At 42.2% G+C, this 22645-nt stretch overlaps 1 protein-coding gene and 1 long non-coding RNA gene across 4 annotated transcripts in view; one reads left to right on the top strand and one right to left on the bottom strand.

Moving 5' to 3' along the window:
- The window catches only part of Zfp993 (zinc finger protein 993), a 478623-nt gene that overhangs the window by 246740 nt on the left and 209238 nt on the right, over positions 1-22645 (bottom strand). The gene's annotated exons all lie outside the window — the stretch shown is intronic.
- Positions 14947-16980, top strand: Gm30681. Of its 3 annotated transcripts, none has more exons than XR_881571.2 (3): positions 14947-15101; positions 16045-16107; positions 16950-16980. It is a non-coding gene; the product is annotated as a predicted gene, 30681 (long non-coding RNA). The 3 variants fall into 3 exon arrangements; XR_881572.2 differs by lacking the exon at positions 14947-15101 and adding an exon at positions 15148-15389; XR_390945.2 differs by lacking the exon at positions 14947-15101 and adding an exon at positions 15149-15485.

The raw sequence follows: 22645 nt of genomic DNA, 5'->3' as shown, positions 1-22645 counted from the left end.
ACTGGTTTGGCTTCTCGTAGGCTCAGCCAGACAAGACTCAGTGCATGGCCAGCTTAGAGTTACTGAACGACCTGGAAGAAAAGGCAGAGACTTCATCTCCCTTCCTGCACTCACTTCCCTTCACAGGAACCCTCGCAGCAGGACTGGCCAGAGGTCTCTGTGGAAAACCTCTGGTACCCAGGCCCACATGTTTAGGTTTGTCTGGATAGGTTAAATGAGAAGAGAAGACCTAGCTTGAGTGTGGGCAGCCCTGGGCTGGAGCTCCAGGTCGAACAAAAAGGAGAAAGTGGGCAGAGCAGCAGCATTCATCTTCTGGCTGTGGCTGTAATGTGATGATGTAATGTGCCTTTCTTTCCCTGAAATGATGTACTGCATTTTTTAAGGTATAAGTGAGAATAACAGCAATAATCATAATATGAGAAAAATGGTTTTTCTTTAAAAGTTGTTTATCAGATATTTGGTCATAGAAATAGGAAAAGATACTAATGCAATATGAATGATCAAAATTAACAAGTAGGCAGGCATGGTAGTACTCATTCTGTAATGCCAAGTGTAGGAGGGCTAGGCAGGGGGATTGAAGGCTTAGAGCTAGTTTGTTCTCAATAGCAAGTTCTGAGCAGACCAGACTACATGGCAAGACTTTTTCTAATATAATTATAAGAACAAAAATCAGTCTTTTTCTATATTGGTGCTCTCTCTCTCTCTCTCTGTATATATATACATAGTATATATAATATATACTATGACTAATATAGTTATATAATATTATACAATACATAATACATCATATACAACAGATAACATAGCATATAACATAACATATATGATATATGATATATAACATGTAATATATAAATAATATAAGTAATAATTAATATACTTGATAACATATGATATAGAATGTAGAATAGAATATAAAATACAATGTTACTAGTAAGAGTTACTATAACTAATATAATTATATTAATTACATATATATGTTATATTAGACAAAGGACACTACAGTGATAAATAACCTGAATGCATTTTTGTCTCTTTGAAATGCAACAGAAGTAGGTGTGAATATTCAGAGATTGGAAACTCATTTGTGAAACATAAAGAGGGGTGTCATAGATATTACTAGATCCCCCATTCTGTACAGTTAGTATAGTTCACAGCATGCTAAGCCAGTGAGAGAGAGGTATGAAAAGAGGAAATTTAGTCAACCAAAGAAACAGATAAAAACAAAAGCAAAATTGAAATAAAGGAAATGGGGGGGGCATGGAGAGGAACATTTATCACCAAGAAAACAGGATGGGAAGAAAAGAGGGATTCTGTTTGTTTCTTTTGAGATAGAGCCTTTCACTGACCTGGAACTTGTTGTGTAGGTTAGGGGCTGATGAACAGGCTCCAAGGATCTGCCTGAGGTTGTTAATATGACCCCAGGCCCTCACGTTTATAAAGAAAGCACTTTACCAACTCCTCATCCCCCGTCAAAAGAAGGGCCAAGGAGCATGCTTGGTGATATGGGGTGGGAATGAGGCAGTTATGGAGATATGACTGAGTAATCTGACTTTATACTTTAAAGCACTATGTGTGTTACCCTTATGTAGACATGCCATCTCCTAAGAAGATAAGTTCCCATTGTCCTTTAAGACAGTAACAAGCAATTCAGCAGCTTAGCATGGATTATCCCACTAAAGTTTTTAAAAGAAATATATATAAAATATATATTATATATATATATCACGTATATACATATATATGATATATAGCACACACATATATATTACACATACACACATACAAACAAATCTGCCTCCCAACTCTGTCATCTATGCAGGTATGTGTGTGCTTGTTCATGAATATGCATATGGGTGAGTGTGTGCTATAAAGGATGTGGAGGTCAGCAAACAACCTTGAGTGTTGGTTCTCTGCTTGCCTCTGTTTGAGAGAGTCTCAAAATTTGGAGAATTTGCCTGTCTCTGCATCTCAACTCATTATAACATTACTAAGACTGCAGACACAAACTATTGCATCTGCCTTTACTTGGTCAATAGAGATCTGAGCTCAGCTCCTCTGGATTGCTGGGCAAGCTCTTTGTGCACTGAGCTATCTCTCCAACTCTCAACCCTCACATACATACTGCACAAATCCACAAATCCACAGTGCACTACTAGAGATCAGTGGGCAACCTAAAGGGGTAAGTTCTATTTTCCTACCACTGGGTCCCAGTAATCAAACCTAGGTCCAATTCCCACCACAAGCAGGGTAGTTCACAATTATCTGTAACTCCAGGAATCTGCCATCCTCTTGTGATCTTCATGGGTGCCAGGTTCACACACGGTGCACAAACACACATGAAAGTGAACCATCATTACATGTAAAGTAAAATAATAATGAAAATAAAAATTTTAAAGAAAAGTTCTCCTTGTGCTGTGGTAAGATAATACAGGAAAAAATATGACCATTTGTGACACCAGTTCTAGATGGTCCAGTGCCGTACAAGAGGTCCTAGATGGACCAGGCATGCCTGTGATACACAGACATACATGCACAAGGATTCAGGAGGTCAGAGAACACTCATACACTTAAAATAAAATTTAAAGTACATACATATACATACACACACATATGCACATGCATACACATACACAAAGAGACAGACAGGGATAGAGAGAGAGAGAGACTTTGGGGGGGGAGGTTAGTTGAACTAGAAACTATTCTGAGCAGGCAAAGGATATTACATGAAGAAAAATCTTTTATATAATACCAGAATTTAAATTTTTCTTAGAAGATAAAATTAAACACAAGCACATCTTGAACATTGCATGGACAATGAATAAGGGTTACCCCAGAGGCAGGGCGATCCCTTTTGGAGAGCTATCATCTCACAGTAAGGAGGGGGCTGAGGGAAAAGTCAGTCACAAGTAGAGAAGCTGTCTCCTGGGTTTCCCTGGAAGGTCTGAATGGGAGGCACAGACATTTTTGTATATAGACATTTGGAGCAAGTTGGGTTCAAGTTCCATTTCAGATACTGGGGTTGAGGTGCCGTGGGTTACCAGAGGCATTTCCAGCATGCCTGGACTTTTCTGCTTGGGAACTCACTGTACTGGGAAAATACTGAAAGAGATGCTTGGAAGTGTGTGTGTGTGTGTGTGTAAAGTAAGTGCAGAGAAACTCCCTGGAATCTACCAAGGATGACCCCAGAGACGACTCCTAGTAATGGGGGATACTGAGCCTGACACACTCTTTCTTTGGAAGAACCTTCCATTCCAGCTCAGGGTCGCGGGACAGGGGGGTCAAATGTCAGGTTCAGCGTCCTCGAGCACATGGGAACCTCGGACTTGTCTGAAGAGTGCACTACACTAGAAACTGGTACGCTCCATTCACAACTGGCCACCACAGACATTCCTTATTACTGTTTATCTGGATCCTTCCCCTGTAACTTAAATCATCGAACAGTCAGGGTTAAGTGTTAGTCTACATATTTCCAGAAATTTTGAGAATCTCACCTTAGGGAAATGGTACTGTTAAATTTTTGTACACTGAAAAAGTGTCCTGGGCTGGTGAGATGGCTCAGTGGGTAAGAGCACCCGACTGCTCTTTCGAAGGTCCAAAGTTCAAATCCCAGCAACCACATGGTGGCTCACAACCATCTGTAATGAGATCTGACACCCTCTTCTGGAGTGTCTGAAAGCAGCTACAGTGTACTTACATATAGTAAAAATAAATAAATCTTTAAAAAAAGAAAAGAAAAGAAAAGAAAAAGTGTCCTAAAATATATCACTAACAAACGCTTACTCTATTCAGAGAAACTTTTGCCCGTTTTAAGCTAGAAATGCCTTGGGATCGAGCGACATCATTTCTGCAGCTAAGTATCATCGGCCAGTTTTGGCGTCCTCTGATGGCATACATGGGTAACTGCAGCACTCCCTTGTTAAACCCATTAACTGTTTCATTTTTTTAAAAGCCAGGATTAAAAAAAAAAATTAAAAATTCTTTTAATTTAATATACATAGAGTGGATTTCACTCAAATTTTCTTATATTTTGCTAATGCTTTAAAACTGGAGATATACATTCTGGAAAAATAGCATACGGTGATAATTAATGATAATTATATTTTTTCATTTATTCAAAAGTTAGTAGAAACCAACTAATAGTATTTTATTTTATGTGTATGGCTGTTTTGCCTGCATGCATGTCTGTGTGCCATGTGCATTTAGTGCCCACAGAGGTGGGAAGAGGGCATCAGATACACTAGGGATGAAGTCAGAGGATTGTGAGCTGTCATGTGGGTACTGGAAATTGAACCTGGGTCCTCTGAAAAACCAGTCAGTGCTCTTGGTCACTGAGCCATCTCTCCAGTCCTGCCCTGCCCTCTTTTAACTTCACAGTATATTGTGAACTTTTTCTTTGTCTATAGTAAATGTATAATTGAATCACTTGTCAGTTTCTGGATAATTATCATTCAATTTTTAGATATATATATATATATATATCACAATATAACAATGTTTATATGCATGCTCTATAGAGCAAATAAATCCAGCCTTTAAAAATATCAAATTTTAGTGTTTAGTGTCTGGGGAGATTGAGTTACCATTGTTTCTGAACTAAGTCTGTGTTGTGTTTTCTTTTAGGCAGGAGCTCAGCTGGGTTCAAGAGAGAGAGGTACAGTGGCAAAGCATGGATTTGCCAGATGTGCACTACAAAGGCTGGGGGGGAGTTGAAGCATGAGATTGGCATGGTAGCAACCTGACAGTGGGAACCTAGTAAGCTGGGTGGAGACATTTCAGGAGCTCCAGGCCAGAGAATCTCCAGGAGATAAAATGGATCAGCCTTTGCCCACCAGTGCATGGCCAGCCAGGCTGCCAGGGCAGAGGCACAACCGTGGGAGCATGCCGGCTCTACTTTTTAGATATTTCCTTCAACAGAGACCCTGCCTTAACAAAAAAAAAAGATGGAGAGTGATCTATGTCAATTTTTGATGTTTGGCCTCCACATGCATGTAGAATGGCCACACACAGAGAGAAAGAGAGAGAGAAAGAGAAAAAATAATATGTGCACAAAGGGTCTATACCATTCCCAGCACCTGACAGGTGCTCAGAACAATCATGTTGACGTTTGACAGTGCTCTTCTCAAAGCCATGGTCATAGAAGTGAAGTTAGTCCCAAGATACCGTCTGACTGCACACCGTGGAACCCCCTCTTCTTCTCAGCTGTTTCTAAGGGTTCAGACTAGACGGACTTGGCTTTCATGAGAGTCATTTCATAGTACCTGTACTGAGCTCAAGGCTAAAGAAACCCCTGTATTTATCATCAATATCTATGAAGCCAGTAGCTGGGATAAAGGTGCTAAGATTCACATTTTTTTAAATGAAATTTTATTCCCTTTGATTCCCTGTGTGCCCCATGATCACATCCCTCAACCCTTCAAGGCCTATTTAAAGACAATGTCTGATTTTACCAGACAAATTTTGGAATCACATTTACATTTGTCTATGCATAAAATCACTCTGCCAGCACATACCCAGAGCTTTGAAACAATAACGGCTCCCTCAAAAGTTTTGGTTTAGTCAAGTAATGGTTACCTAGCTAGGCAGTGGTTCTCAGCCTGTGGGTCATGACCTCTTTGGTGTGGCATATCAGATATTCTGCATACCAGATATTTACATTATGATTCAGAACAGTAGTAGGATTACAGCTAGGAAGTAGCAACAAGAAAACTTAGTGATTAGGGGTCACCACAAGATAAGGAGCTGCATTAAAGTATTGCAAAATTAGGGAGGTTGAAAACCACATATCTAAAGATATAATACAACTATATCTAGTTTTAATTCATTAATAAAGTAATTAAAAAATAGTCAGGCATGGTGGCTTATACCTGGAGTCCTAGAATCTGAAGCAGAGGATTGCTGTGAGTTTGAGATCAGTTTAGGATACATGGTGAGTTCAAGACCAACCTGGATTACAGTGTGAGAGTCTTAAAAGCAAACAACAATAGCAACAACAAAAGGGACAGACATCTCAGGGCAATACTAGATCATTCCAGTCCACATTATCTACTCTGCTAGGGAAGTGGTTTACAACAGGTAAAAAGTGGCAAACGGTGACCTTTAACAGCACGGAGTTAAGCTGGGAGGTAGGAGGAAATTCTTCAATGAAGACCAGCAGAAGGCATGCTGGGAGAGAAGAGAACTAGTCCCACTTCTCCCCACCAGGAGTGAGATGCCCCCTACTTCATACTCCTGCTTTCTCTCCCTCTCTGCTTGCTCACCGTTCGGCCTGCTCTGGGAAGAAAGCTGGCAGTAGATGGGCTGGCACAGAACTGGTGAAGAGGTGTTGCTGTGGCAGAACAGAAGGGAAGTAGCAGCTCTTACATGCATCTTCACAGTACCTCTTGCTGATGGTTTGCCGCAAGACCGTGGTGTCCCTATCCAAGCATGAAGAACTTCTCAGTGGAACAATGTTACACCAGATTTCTTCATGGCTATGGATGGATGTCAGAGACAGTGCTGGAATTACCCCAGAACAGAGATATGGTGGACAGATGGTGACCCCAGAGACACCCACTGCCTAGCTCTGCTGACCTGAACACAGCAAGAGGGACTGTGAAGATGTATGGAAGAGGTGGGGAGATTATTTTGAACTATCTATGGAGATCTCAGGGAATCACAGGAGCCCCTGTGGAGGGAGGCGGAGTGAAGAGAAGGCACTCTGACATTAAAGAAATCAGCAGGAATGGTGTGGTTCTGAAGGGTTGAGGAATGAGGCAGCTGAACAAGGAAAGGGAACTAGTTTTCTTATCAGACACAAGATAAGAAAACTAGTCATTCAGAAGACAGAGTAGATGTAGGGATGCAGGGGAGCATCCTTCCAGGAGGTGGCACCTTTGAGCCCTTTGCTTCAGCCAGTCACTCAGATGCCAGACTCTGTACAGACTACAAGACTATGTGGCTTTAAATCTATAAATATGCATTGTACAGTGTAGTAAGAAGTTGAATTCAAGTTCAAGTTCGTAAAAGACCCTGTGCAACCTCAAATCTGAGCAAACGTTCCCTTACCCAAGCAATCTTGTCTAGTAGTAACTCTGTCCTGGGGCAACTTACTCTCCAGGCCCAGGTGGCAATCTTAAGGAAGAAAGTTTTATCCCTAGCATTCAGCATTTGGAAACCCTCCACATCTGTTCTCCCTGGGCTATGCTTTCTCAGCTTTGGGGTGTCTAAATCTTCTACTCTCCTTTACCAGAGTTCCCTTTTTATGTTTACACCCTGTGTTTACCTGGCCATGTGAATTCTGTCCTTCATTTGAACTCAGACTGCTGTGCCTTTATCGTGTAAGGTATGATAAACCTAGTCTGGTAGAGAACCTGGTTCTAGAGGTCTTTACAGGGAATGGGGTGTTGTGGTATCAGCAGAGAAAAACAAGAGCAGGTGTTAAGCAACTGTAGTACCCAAGGCGTTGTGCTAAGCTCTTCTTGAACGGTTTTATATAACAGATGTGGAATAGTGAGATTTTCACTCCCCTGGTATTTAAAAAGTCTAGTATTGCCAAGTCTGACTATAGAGGCATCCCGGGCAGCTGCGGGCACTGTTTTACTTAAGATTTCCAGTGCTGTGATAAAACCCCAATGCCATAAGCAACTTGGGGAAGAAGGGGCTTATTTCAACTTAGATGTCCACAACATAGTCCATCAGGACTCAAGCAGGAGCTCAAGCAGGGCTGGAACCTGGAAGTAGGAGCTGATGTAGAGACCATGGAGGAATGCTGCTTACTGAAGAGCTCCTTATGTCTCTTGTACCCCACGTTGGGCTTGGATTTACTACGTAGTTGAAGATAACTCCTGCTTGTTTAGTGTTGGTCGCTGGGCATAGCAGGCAGAAAGGAAACAGTTCCTGGTGGTGGAGCCCTTGAGTTACCACCAGATCTCTAGACTCCTGTCTTCTTCTTTTTCTGCAGTCTTTTCTGCCTGTCTCTGATCCATGGGAAATGGGCTTATAATTTAATGGGTGTTCATATAAGAATTATTAAAAGAATCTTTGGCTGAACAATGTTGGTCTGCTAGTGTATGTGTGTATGTGTGTATGTGTGTGTGTGTGTGTGTGTGTGTGTGTGTGTGTGTGCACGCACGCATGCATGCGTGTGAAACTATGGGTACTCCAGTTCTTCCTTTAGAACTTTTGTTCTTTAAGGGAGCATTTTTTTAAATAGATATTTTCTTCATTTACATTTCAAACCTGAAAGTCCTCTATACCCTCCCCCCTGCCCTGCTCCCCACCCACCCACTCCCACTTCCTGGCCCTGGCATTCCCCTGTACTGGGGCACATAATGTTCGCAAGACCAAGAGCCTCTTCTCCCACTGGTGGACTACCAGGCCATCTTGAGGGAGTGTTAGATGAATAATTCCATTGACTGAAGCACTGTAGACTGTCAAGCCAATCAGGTTGGAGTGAGGAAGCCTGGCTCTGAAGACAACAAAAAAGAAATCAGATGCTCCTCCTAGGTCTCTGTATCTTCATGCCTTGGTCTATTTCTCACTGCCCTGAGAAATCTGAGCTCAACATGAACAGCTCCTGGAACCACATAGCTGAAAACCTTGTGTCCTTCAGAACAGGTGAGAGTCAGCAGAACCTTTGTGTGTGATAGGGTTGGCAATGAGGTTGCTAAGGCAGCTGCTTGAATATGTGACCTGGTATTTGTCTTATGCAGGAAACACTCACTGAACAGTGCAGCTAGCCACAGGTGGACAAGACAGGAGAGAACGAAAGACTTGGGGCTAGAAAGGAGAGGGACAGCATTCTAGAGTCAGGAGAGGTATGAGACTGTCTCCCCCTTCTCCCCGCCTGTGTTTGGCTGGGCTCCTCTTAGTCCTTCACATGCGCCATGATTTCTCAAATATGCTTCCAGCATGCTGCAAATTCATTAATGCTTATTCTAATTATTATATTAATTAAATGAGGCCAGAGGTGGCCAGGGTCATAGTAGAATGTCCATCTCTTGATCATGCATTTCTAAGGGTGAAAATGTGTGGCAAAGAGGTGCTTTCCCCAAAACCAATTCAGAGTGTTATAAAAATGCAAGAAGTCAGCAAACTAGCCAGCCAGTCAATCAGTCCTCTGAGGGCTATGCTTTGATTGCTACAATACCATTCTGAAGCAACCTCATCCGTTCTCTAGAGTCATGGGCAGAACTTTATGTCTTCTTTTTCTCTTTATGATGATCATTAGGAGTCTCCTAAAAACTAGCTCTGGATGTCCAGTGTGAAGAAGGGACAGGTGGGAGAGTAATTAGGGATATCCTCGTTTTTGCCACTGAACATCTGTGTGATGTCATCAAGTCATAAATCCTTCCTAGGCTTTAACATTTGAAGAGTGAAGAGGAAGATGGACGGATGATTCTGTGCATCTCAGGAGCAGTACTCTCCTAGGCTCCTTGATGGCTTTGAGCAGACTTCTGCTGAGACCAGGCTCTGGGATGTCACCCTTTCAGGACACTAGCACTGCAGCCAACCAACAGTGGATAGAGGGTGGGAAGAGGAGTCGAGGTGTTCTGCACCTCGGAGTTCTGAGATCCAGAGTGTGCATCAAGAGTTGTCTGTGCCATATGCTCCAAATGACCTCAGCAAATTTGATCCCAGCACTAGGGCTTAAGAAGATGCTTCTATCAAGGCCAGGTCCAACCAGGGGTTTTAAAGCAGGGAGGGACCTGAGAGACAGACGTGTAAAGCAGGAGTTGATGTCCCTGGGAGGACATTAGCAATCTGACCAGTTCCCAGACTGGAAGTGGTCATGTGGCTCTTGACTTATTACCAAAGTCAGGAAGGACATTCTTTTCCATGAGGCAGAAGACTCCTGGGAGGTGGAGACTTTCAGAGGCAGCTCTTTGTTTGCTCTTTGTGTGCATGATTTCTCCTTCAGAGATGCCAGGAGGCTTCATGTACAGCTTGGCTTGATAAGCCATGTTAAAATGAGAGGAATTATAAACGCTCGCCATTGTCACTATGGCATCATTATTATGGTAATGCAATCAGTAAAATATACCTGCCTCTTGAGGTCTAGTGTAATTGGATTCTGCTGAATTGATGCAATTAAAAGAATTAGGGAGCCCATTAGGTGATTTATGTTTTCTATTAAAAAATTTCTCAAATAGCAAAAAAGGAAAAGATTAGGCTTCACCCATGGCTTTGCTTTCTCTAGTCTAACACTCCACCTCCTGGAGAAACACTACATAGTATTTAAGAGTCCAGATAGTTTAAAAACTAAGAAGACTGTCTAGTATCTACAAATCTGTATAATTAAAAAAATAAATATCCATAAATGAGAGGAGAAATTCTTACTTTATAGTTGATTTAGTAGCACTTCCTTAATAGCATTACCTTCAAAGACATGTGTAGCATGAATGTGCCAAACATTACATAATTGCAAAGAAATTAGTCAGAAAAAAATAACAAATGCTTTTAGGTTTGTGTCTTTGACTTGCAAACGAAAATTCAGAAGCTATTTACAGAGTTTGAAGCAATGATGTCTGGACCAGTGTCTAGTATATTTAATATTTCTTTCTTAGAATTTAAATTAACTTAAATAGCTATTGACTGAAGTCATCATACATAAGGAGCATTTTAGACAGTGACTGGCATAAGCATCAATGAATTAATTTCTGTCCTGTTTTCCCTGAGGAGCTCAAGGCAAAACCCGTTTTGATGATTTGGGAATAAAAACAAATGTATGAGGGAAAAGAAAACTCAGAAGAGGAATAAAATCTAAAATCAGGTGGTGTGGCTTATGAAAACTGGTACTAGTAGATATACCATTTGTACTGGCTGGTTTTATGTGTCATCTTGACACAAGCTGGAGTTATCACAGAGAAAGGAGCTTCAGTTGAGGAACTGCCTCCATGAGATCCAGCTATGGGGCATTTTCTCAATTAGGGATCAAGGGGGAAAGGCCCCTTGTGGGTGGTGCCATCTCTGGGCTGGATGCCTTGGTTTCTATAAGAGAGCAGGCTGAGCAAGCCAGAGGAAGCGAGTAAAGAACATCCCTCCATGGCCTCTGAATCAGCTCCTGCTTCCTGACCTGCTTGAGTTCCAGTCCTGATATCCTTTGGTGATGAACAGCAACATGCAAAGTGTAAACTGAATAAACCCTTTCCTCCCCAACTTGCTTCTTGGTCATGATGTTTTGTCCAGGAATAGAAACCCTGACTAAGACAGAGCGTTTCAGTGTATCTCTTCCCACACATTGCTAAGGCCACAGAACTTCTCAAGATGGATCAGTAGATGGCTATAAGGCAGACACTGAGTGGCTTTTGGAGCTCTACCAGGATCCTCTTGGCACAGTAAGGACTTTCTGCCTAAGAGAATGTGTACTTCTGGGGTGATGAATCTTGGAACTCACTTTCTGTGAGGAGGAATACTGTCTTTTCTTTCTATACTACCTTTTAGCTTTTCTTCCATCTTCCCTCAGGGAAGGCAGGGCTGTTCTAATCATTGAAGGCAACTGTGTTATATTCTATGATAGGGGGATAGCTGGAGGCATGTCTTTCTAGCACCTATGGGTGCAATTCCTATGCACATTTTTTTCTTTGTTGTTCAAAATGCTTCTAAAATCTGCCTTCCTCTTCTAAGTTCATGGCTCTTTCAGGGTTCTCATAGCCATCATGCCTCCCTGACTTTCACTGGAACTTTATTCTGTTCTGGGGGAGATTCCCCACCCCCTGTCCTAGCAGTAGGACTTGACTACAGCTCACTTCTCTTGTTCTTCTTCCCCACCATGGAATGAGCACTGGATCCAAGCCAGGCTCAAATGGATTCTCTGGAGGGTTAAAATAAGAACCAAGAAAATAGGACCCCCTATTTTTTCTGGTAGAAATATTGGGAAGGCATGAGTCCAGGGCTCTACCGCCAAGTCTAACCTATAATACATGAAAGACGGCACATGGATTAACCTACACCTCATTGAGAGGTACAACAGCAGAGAGATGAGGAAGGATAGAGTAGGTATGGCTAAGGAAATTTGGGAAGAGAGGAAAAGAAAGGAGGGAGGAAAAAATAATTAGGGAGACCCAATGACGTTTCTATAATTTTAATCATCCTAAGTGTCTTAGTCAGTGTTCTATTGCTGTGAAGAAACACCACTATCATAACAATTCTTAAAAAGGAAAGCATTTAATTGTGGCTGGCTTACAGTTTTAGAGGTTTAGTTCATTGTCATCATGGCTAGGAAGCATGGTAGCCTGTGCAAAGACATCGTGGTACAGGAAAAATGAGAGTTCTATATTCAGGTCCACAAGCATCGGGAAAATAGAGAGTCACTGGGCCTGGCTTGGGCTTCTGAAACCCTAATGTCCACCCCTAGTGACACACTTCCTCCAGCAAGGCAATACCCCCTAATCTCTTTAAGTAGTGGCACTCCCTAATGACCAAGCATTCAAATATTTGAGCCTTATGCGGTCCATTCCTATTCATATTACCATACTGTTTTGGTTTTTTCTCTTAAGTTCTATAATTCTACAATATAGTCTAGAAATCTCTATCCAGTGGATTAATTCTGAACTGAGTTTTCTTTTCATTTACAGTCTAAAGAACCTAGAACAAGAGAACTGAAACTACCATTTCAGTCTTCTGGTTTCCCTGTGTTTTCAGCTGCACAGACATGGCTGGCTCTCAGAGTCCCAGGAGCCTCAGGTTCTTATGCTGCCTGAGACTGTCCCTTTTCAGGCTGATCTCTAATTCACTGTGGCAGTATTAGGCTAACTGTAAACGTCTTGGGCATTAGTTAGTCTTCATACTGTTCTTATAGCTAGTTGTTTAGCTCTTTACAATTGCTAGGATCTTATAACAGAGAAGTGGCAAGATAAACCACTTTATTTTTTAAATTATTATTGTTGTTATTATTGATTTATTTCTTCAAAACAGGGTTTCTCTGTGTAGCCTTGGCTGTTCTGAGATTTGCTGCATATACCAGGTTGTCCTCAAACTCAAAAGGTCTGGTTGCCTCTGACTCCCGAATTTTGGGATTAAAGGTATGTACTGCCATCTCCTGGCTGCTTTTTTTTTTTTTTTTGGTTTTGATTTGTTTGTTGTTGTTGTTGTTTTGTTTTTGTTTTTTGTTTTTGTTTTTGTTTTTCAAGACTGGGGTTCTCTGTGTAGCCCTGGCTGTCCTGGAATTCACTCTGTAGAACAGGTTGGCCTTGAACTCAGAAATCTGCCTACCTCTGCCTCCCAAGTGCTGTGATTAAAGGCATGCGCCACCACTGCCCTGCTACGACTGTATTTTTATTTCATTCAGAGACAACAACATTTTAAGTTTCCACCAAGAATAAGCATGTAGCAATGTTTTAACTTTGCTTTTACAGTTTGGCTGACATTTGTTATTTTTGTTTTCTGATAATAGCCATTTAAAAAATTTTTATTATTATTTTAATTAGGTACTTACTTCATTTACATTTCCAATGCTATCCCAAAAGTCCCCAAACCCTCCCACCCCATTCCCCTCCCCCACTACTTCCACTTCTTGGCCCTGGCGTTCCCCTGTACTGAGGCATATAAAGTTTGCAAGACCAATGGGCCTCTCTTTCCACTGATGGCCGACTATGTCATCTTCTGATATATATGCAGCTGGAGACACGAGCTCTGGGGGGCGGGGGTACTGGTTAGTTCATATTGTTGTTCCACCTATAGGGTTGCAGATCCCTTTAGCTCCTTGAGTACTTTCTCTAGCTCCTCCATTGGGGGCCCTCTGATCCATCCAATAACTGACTGTGAGCATCCACTCTGTGTTTGCTAGGCCCCTGCATAGCCTCGCAAGAGACAGCTATATCAGAGTCCTTTCAGCAAAATCTTGCTAGTGTGTTCAATGGTGTCAGCGTTTCGGAGCTGATTATGGGATGGATCCCCGGGTGTGGCAGTCTCTAGATGGTCCATCCTTTCGTCTCAGCTCCACTCTTTGTCTCTGTAACTTCTTCCATGGGTGTTTTGTTCCCAATTCTAAGAAGGAGCAAAGTGTTCACACTTTGGTCTTCGTTCTTCTTGAGTTTCATGTGCTTTGCAAATTGTATCTTGTATCTTGGGTAGTCTAAGTTTCTGGGCTAATATCCACTTATCAGTGAGTACATATCATGTGAGTTCTTTTGTGATTGGGTTACCTCACTCAGTATGATGCCCTCCAGGTCCATCCATTTGCCTAGGAATTTCATAAATTCATTCTTTTTAATAGCTGAGTAGTACTCCATTGTGTAAATGTACCACATTTTCTGTGTCCATTCCTCTGTTGAGAGGCATCTGGGTTCTTTCCAGCTTCTGGCTATTACAAATAAGGCTGCTATGAACATAGTTGAGCATGTGTCCTTCTTAACGGTTGGAACATCTTCTGGATATATGCCCAGGAGAGGTATTGCGGGATCCTCCGGTAGTACTATGTCCAATTTTCTGAGAACCACCAGACTGATTTCCAGAGTGGTTGTACAAGCTTGCAATTCCACCAACAATAGAGGAGTGTTCCTCTTTCTCCACATCCTCGCCAGCATCTGCTGTCACCTGAATTTTTTATCTTAGCCATTCTGGCTGGTGTGAGGTGGAATCTCAGGGTTGTTTTGATTTGCATTTCCCTGATGATTAAGGATGCTGAACATTTTTTCAGGTGCTTCTCCCTGGATGCTTATTTTTAAAATTATATGTCTATGTATATATTTGAATGTGGGTTTGTGCACGTAAGTACCCAAGAAGGCTAAAAAAGAGCATTGAATCTCCTGGAGCTGTTACAGATGGTTGTGAGCCATACCATGTGGTTGCTGTGGTTAAAACTCAGGTCCCCTGCAAGAGCAGCGAGTGACCTTAGCCACTGAGCCATTTCTCTAGTATACAAGATAAGTAATTTTCTTTAACAAATGTGATGGATTGGGTAGTTTAAAATAAGAGTAAAATTAATTAAATGTATTATGCATGTATTTATGCATGTATGTTTACAGGTGGAGTCAAAGAAAAGGGCCAGACGATGGCACCCTGCATGCTGAGGGGCAACAATAAACCATGATGGCAATAGAGGATCTGAGATGATGAGGAGAGACACTTGAGCTGAGGAAGCAGTGCTATCCACTGTGTTTCTCCACTCAAGGATGTAGGTAATGTGGGAAGATCGAGGGCTGACAGGAGATGCTTGTAGGTGATTCCCAGGGAGGTGTCTGAGAAACACTTTCAGCTACTTTCCCAAAGCTAATTGTTTCCAAAGATGCTTGAAACAGTTGTGTAGAGAACAGGATGGACCAAACTGGGAGATGACTGAGCACTGGATGACCCTTGTGATTCTCAGAGTGCTATGAGGTAAGCCCTCTGTGACATCACAGGGTAAATCCCTGCCTTAGTAATAGCAGAGTACTTAGCCTGAGGATAACTCAGAGTCCAGCAAGGAGGTCTGGGATTCACACTGAGCACATTTGTCTGCCTAGGCTTGGGCTGTTTTCTGGGATGAACTACCTGAAATTCATCGCATGAGTAGCTCACTCAGTGTGAGGCACTTCTTCACTGGGGTCTTAAGTGGGGGAGGCAGAAATAGGGAGAGGGACTTAAAGTTTTTCTGATTGAAGACAGCTCTAAGATTGTCTTCAAGAGAGCTAAGGAGAGCTAGAAATAGATCAGAAGTCTCACAGTAGTGGGAATGGCCACTTAAGACTGTAGGAAGAAGAACCCCTCACTCACCAGGAGGAAAGGCCTTGGAAAGAAGCCATATATATATATGGACCAGGACTTGAGCCCCCAGCCTAGGCCAGGAAGGAGGGAACAGTGCTTTTGCCACGCCCACATTTGACCATCACACATAGCTTGTCCAGGGAATGAGGCAGAGCATCCCTGACACTGGTGTCTGATCTTCCCTGGTGACTTCAGTCCCTGGCAGTAGCAATCTTTGCATGTGTACTCAGAGAGCTGCCACAATATGAGTCAAACAGCAATGCCAGTATCATGGGAAATGCCATGACAGCACCTTCCCTTCTCATTCTATACTCAAATACATGTTTTCATTTTGTAGGTGTGTTGTATATGTTCTTATGTTTGTGCTCATGTCTGCAGGTCCACATCCATATGTGTGAAAGTGCATGAGGACATGGAATGATGCCACATATCTTGCTACAAGTATGTATAAACAGTTGCTGTAAGAATCAGAAAGGTGTGTGTGTGTGTGTGTGTGTGTGTGTGTGTGCATATGCACATGCTAAAGAACTTGCCAAACAAATACTCAGGGAGACAACACCTACAACTCACCAGTTGTAGTTACACAAGTCAGGGTACTTTATGTTAAGAGAGAAAGCATGGTTGTTCCTCATGTTACATCTAGGCACATGGGAAGAAGCTGGAGAGAGGTGTGGTCAGCCTCTGTTACCTCATATAGCCTGTTGCCATGGTTAAAGGCTGTTGTGTTGGTGTGAGGGAGCTCAGGGATGGGCTGGGATCTGGAAGGAACTGCAGGTTTGTTGGGCTGTATGTTGGCAGAAATATATACAGATCCCTGGGATGAAGTCCTGACTAAACCTCATTGTGCTATACTGGGAGATAGGAGTGAGGAAGTGTATGAAGCCTAATGTGGTACTTGAAGTGACCTTTAGCAGGGCCTGTGCTAAAGCAGTAGAAACTGTTGCAGTAAGTATCAGCAGGGTGTGTGTGTGTGTGTGTGTGTGTGTGTGTGTATGCACATGCTAAAGAACTTGCCAAACAAGTACTCAGGGAGACAACACCTACAACTCACCAGAGAATAAGCCTAGGGAATAGTCACACCCAGCTTGTACCACATAAAAAGACTCCAGCCTCCAGACTAGTGCAGGATGAAGCTCTGCTGTTGTGCCCTAAGCCATGGACAACTATCAGCTATGGCAGCCCATTGTGTCCAGGGCAGGTAGGAGATGGTGCAGAGTCCTACTGTCTGGGCTTCTGAAGGGACTTTGCTTCTTCACAGTAATAATCTTGTCTTTTATGTCCAGGGGTGTTGCGGCCGCCAGCAGCTCGCAACATGAACGGTTTGACTGAGAAGGCTACTCGAGCTATAAGAGAGGAATCTAGACGGGGCGAAAGAAGAAACGGAGCCAAGACAAATTCATTCTGATCAAAGCTCAAATTTTATTGTTGCGACACTAGTTATAAAGGAAGGGGGAGGGGACCCGATTCCCGCCGAATAATCTCTGGTCCAGTAGAAAGGTGCACGTGTGTGGCTCCGCAGGTTCTAGAGGAGAGACTACACAGGGGTTGTCTCCAGCATGACTGAAAGCAGGTATTCAACAGGTGTGGGAACTAAAAGGGAGTCTGGGGAAGAGGAGGGAGAGAAGATAGCCCACGCCCGGCCAGAGTTCCACCTATGCTCTGGGTAGGCAGACATGGGAGGGCTGCCAGACACTTTCCACTCAGCCCCGGGTGAGCATCTAAGCCAATGACCCCGCTAAATGGGGGGTGGACAAGGGACAGCCCCTAACAGGGGGCCCCGGAGTGACACCCTGTAGCCCCGGGTTATGGGAGTGAGGGCTGAGGGAGAGAGGTTCCCACACAGGTGAGAGTCTGTGCAGTGGGCCTTGATGAGCAGAGACACTCTATGGTTTAAGAGCTTTATTATAGAAAGGCAGGGAGAAAGGATAGAAGGTAAAAGAGAGAGAGACTGGCCATGGCCAAGAGGAGACAAAGGGGAAAGGGAGATAGAGAAGAAAGTCTAGAGTGTAAGAGGGAGAGAGACAGAGAGGAAAGGAGGGAGGAGAGTAAGGGGATTAAGAGCAAGCGGAGTGAGAGAGTGAGGAGGGGTCAAACAGCCCTTTTTATGGTATGCTGTTATCTTTACTGTTGCTAGGTAACTGGGGAGGAGTCTAGCCTGAAGGTCAGAAGCTTGGGACATTGCCTATATGACTACTAACCATGCTTCTCCTGTGGGGGCTGAGGGGACGGTAACTTTGACAGGAGCCAGAGTTCCAGGAGACATGAGAGAACTCCTTCCGTCCCATGCAGGTGAATTATCACCACCGGGTCCCAGAGTTCAGACCTCAGCTTGACTGGAGACCAGACTGTCTGTGTATAGCCCATTGCCCCACAAACAGGGCATATTATTTCAGCACTCTACCTAACCCTGCACACTATACATAATTATATTTAAATTGTATGTTAGTGTGCATGGTCTGGGAGTGTATATACGGGAGTACATGTGCCTTCAGGTATAAAGGCATGCAGGAAAGAGCAGGATCAAGGACCCGAATGGCAGTAACAAGGGCTCTGTGAAATTCTTGAGGTGTTCCTTGTTTAACACAGCAGGAGTTCGGTTAAGCCAGAGCAGCAGTAAATACAAGGGTGCCTGCCGAACAGCATGCTATATATAGACTCAGGGAGAAGACACCATACATGTGCCAGGAAGGGAGGCCTCTGGAAGAAACTGTCAAGTCAGTACCTGCTTTTAAGACTCAAAACTCACGCTCATAAGTGATCAACTACTTACATTGCCCCCTATGCCATTATTTCAGGGAACATATATTACACAGGTTCATAAGGAAGTGCTTTCCCAGGACCTTCTCTGTGTTTTCTTTTAAACATGTGAACCTTCCTAGAAATCTTTATTTTCAACTCACAGGCCCTTTCCTGCATGGCCACAGACATTGATATCACATCCCTTTTTCATCTACTTAACATATTTATATTTATGGCTGTTAATGTATTTGTGAATGAATCTGTGTGTGTGTGTGTGTGTGTGTGTGTGTGTGTGTGTGTGTGTGTGTGTGTGTAGGATCATATCAGTTGTTTCTTTAGTGACATTCTCAGAAGTCATCGACTATCATGATGAGGCCTGGGAGGGAAACTTCCTGAAATGCTGCTTTCTGGGAAATCCTATTACAAGCTGTGTTTAATGGTGGTGAAGAGACAGGTTAGAGGCCAAAATTTCAATCAATTTGATACCAGTCCAAAAGGCACCTGTGTGCCTGGACACCCTTTGAGCTTTCCTAAACAGAGTGAGGCTTGGCCTCTATGACCTCACAGAAGGGGTCACTGTCATGGTTATGGGTGTACCCTAGTTCTGAGGGCAGCAGAGTCCAATGCCTTAGGGGTTTTTGGACTGTTTAGATAGTTTACCTCATCTTGATTTAACTGGACACAATATATCGATCTAGAATATCATCTGTTTCTTCTAGATTAAAGCAGTGTTGTTGAGTATATGCTTTTCTAGTAAGATCAGATGACCCTGAGATTCTACCATACACCGATTAGAATTGAAAAGATCAAGAACTCAAGTGACAGCACATGGTGACAAGGGTGTGGAGAAAGAGTTACACTCCACTATTGCTGGTGGGATTGCAAACTGGTACAACCACTCTGGAAATCAATCTGGCAGTACCTCAGAAAATTGGAAATAATTCTACATGAAGACCCAGATATTCTACTACTGGGCATATACACAAAAGAAGATGCACAATAACACAAGGACACATGCTCCACTATGTCCAAAGCTGCCATATTTGTATTAGCCAGAAGCTGGAAACCAGATGTTCTTCAACCAAGGAATGAATGTAGAAAAAATGTGGTTCAATAACACAATGGAATACTGCTCATCTATTAAAACTGAGGACATCATGAAATTTGCAGGCAAATGGAGAGAACTAGAAAATGTCATCCTGAGTGAGGAACCCAGGCTCAAAAGGACTTACATGTTATGTCCTCACTGATAAGTAGTTATTTGGCAAAAAGATCAGAATATCCATGACCACATAAAATTTAATTAGAAGGAAGGTCAAATTGTGGATACTTCAATTCAACATAGAAGGAGAAACAAAATAATCCCAGGAGGCAGAAGAAGGGAGGGATGTGGATAAAAGAGGGAGAGTCAGGGACTATCGGTGGCAGGATCAGGTATGTGGGGAGACAGGAGAGAAGGACAGAGGGCCAGGAGTATTAATAGAAACATACAACAGTGTGGGAATGAAGAGCAGGGCAAATATCTAGAAAGTCCCAGACAAGATGGATGTGGAAGTCTCCCAAACCTCATCGGGGATGACCTTAGCCGAAATGTCCAAGAGTGGGTAGACGGAACCTAAATAGAATATCTCCAGCAGAGAGCATGGCCCCCATTTGAGGCATGGGGGCACCCGACCATCTTCAAAATTTGGACCCAGAATTGTTCATATCTAATATATAGTGACAAAAGTGGAGCAGAGACTGAAGAAAATGCCATCCATTGCCTTTATCAATCCATCCTATGGGCAGAAAAAAAACCCTTGACTCTATTACTGAAGCCATGTTGTGCTAAGAAAGGAACCTGGCATGACTGTCCTCTGACAGACTCTATCAGGAGCTTATTGACAATGTTGCAGACACATAGAGCCAACCATTGAGCTGAAGTCCAGGAGTGTTTTGTTGTTTAAGCCATATTTATACAACCACAACTTAAAGACAGGTAAAACCTAAAACAAAATTGCTAAAATATTGCTTGAGATTCAATCAAAATTCAAATAGTCTTTAAGAGAATAATATTTAAAGACATCATGGGGATGCATAATCTCCATAATCTCCAATAATCTTGACTAGGGAAGTGATACAATAGAAGAGTTAGAAACCATGGATAGATGTGAATAATACAAGCTTTGTTCCAACCACCAGGGAAATATAACCATGATAAAAAATGAAAAAAAAAAGACAAGTTCATCCTCTTAGAAATTACTCTGGAAATATCCTCACAATAAAAAATATCAGGACAAGTCAAACACACATAGTCAGTAATTTACCAACACAGTTAAGAAATGCCCAGTAGAATTTGAGGGTCAGAGTTCTTATGAGCAGCAGAGAAAGTCGTCTCAATCTTGGTACAATTCCTTTCTGCCCACTAGCCTAGCAATTCCTTTGACCTGGGAGTTTCCATAACTTCTTGGTTACAGTTCCTGCTATTGCTCTAGTGACTGAAAAAGATTCCTAAGGCCTAAACTGGCAACAGTGCAGATGAAGGGAATTTTTCCATTGTTGTGAGACCCATGGCAGCGTGCTCTACTCCTAGTTCCACACCTTGCAGCTTGCAGACTCCTGACAAGGAGGGGATTCTGATCCCACTCCACTTCCTTCAGGCCTTCAGTTTCTCTTAGGAATCCTCCTGCTAAAAAAGCAGTTTCAATCAAGAAATGAGTCTTCCCACCTACTCCTAATGTTTCCCATCCCCATGTTCTCCCACCAGTTGTCTTGCTGCTAAAGAGATATTTTCTTTCCATGCAAGGTACTGCCCTAGTCCTGCTGGGTTACTAAAATTGTAGCCACTGGAAGATCTTCTGGGAATGTTCATTAGTCTTCTGTAGTGTGGCTCTAATTGTGTATCTTACAATGCTCATCCACAAATAGTGAATGTTTCCAAATTTGGTGAGCCTGTTTTCTTGGTCTTCAAACATGATATTATTAATTTCCCTAAGCCAATGACTTTCATCTTTTTCAATCTGCACATGATGCCTTCCACATAATTCCAACAGTGAGTCTACCTGAACCTATGTTGTACACCCTCACCATATTCTTGTTGTACCATAGACAAGAAGCAGGTGTATAAATGTTTATAGAATGAAGACAATCATATTGTGTGAGGGGCAAAAGGTAAGTTGTGTATTTGCTGTGCACAATTTGGAACTTTTCACTGACACTGGAAATATCTGAAGATTTGGGATAATGATCTCTAAGTCATCAGGCAGTGGGGCCTAGAATCATGCAACATAAGAAACTGGAATATCCAGAGACTGTCCAGGTGGTTGTAATTTCCTGACTGTTAAGGGCTATTTCAGAAGCCTAAATTTAAATTGCCTGGTGTGTGAGCATCAGCATCCATGATGCAGCACTTGATAGAAAATACCAATGATCATTTGAAAACAAGGGCCTCTAAAGTGTCTATTAGTAGTTTGATCCTACTAAGGAAGAGGTCAACAATTTCCAATACTAAGAATAACATATTAGTTATCACTAAGTTTCTCAAAAGTTGAGAATTTTCCTTATTTTTTTAAATCAAGGAAAAATGTATAGTGATATAGATTTGTTCAACAATTTCCACTTCTGAGAATAACATAATGTTATCACTAAGTTTCTCACAAGTTGAAATTTGTCCTTATTTTTTTATATCAAGGAAAATGTGTAAATGTGTAAATGTGTAATTTGTTCATTTTAACATATGACATTTTCTTAGATCCTAATTTTCTGAGTCTTCCTGAATTTACTATAAATATTCTAATAAAATGCTTTTGCTTGGCATAAATATTTTTCATCTTTTTTCAGTATTTCCAAATGTATTTCCTGGATGTTTGGATTTCTAAACTGTGCATGAGATTTTACCTCATCTACCATACAAAGGGTACTTCTTTTAAGATTTACAGATTCATGCTATTTGTATGGATAAACTCAGATATGAAATAAAAAGGAGATTAATACCTTAATAGTGAGTTGTTGTATTTTTCTCCAAAATGTACATTCTAAGGTGTGTAAACTGTGAGCATTCCCTAAATGATTTAGGACAAGAATGGAAATCTTAGTCAGTCCTTGAGGTAGAGTGGAGTATGAAGGTTCAGAGTGGAGTATGAGGAACAATAGGACAGGACACCATAAGGACTTGTTATACGTGTCCCTGGAGAGAGCTTTGGAGTTGTGCAGGGACATAGCACAGTTAGGATGGATATCCCTGAAAACTATGAAGCTATAT

The sequence above is a fragment of the Mus musculus genome, chromosome 4 (genome assembly GCF_000001635.26).
Source record: "Mus musculus strain C57BL/6J chromosome 4, GRCm38.p6 C57BL/6J".
Classification (NCBI taxonomy): Eukaryota; Metazoa; Chordata; class Mammalia; order Rodentia; family Muridae; genus Mus; species Mus musculus.
This window is presented reverse-complemented; position numbering and strand designations above follow the sequence as displayed.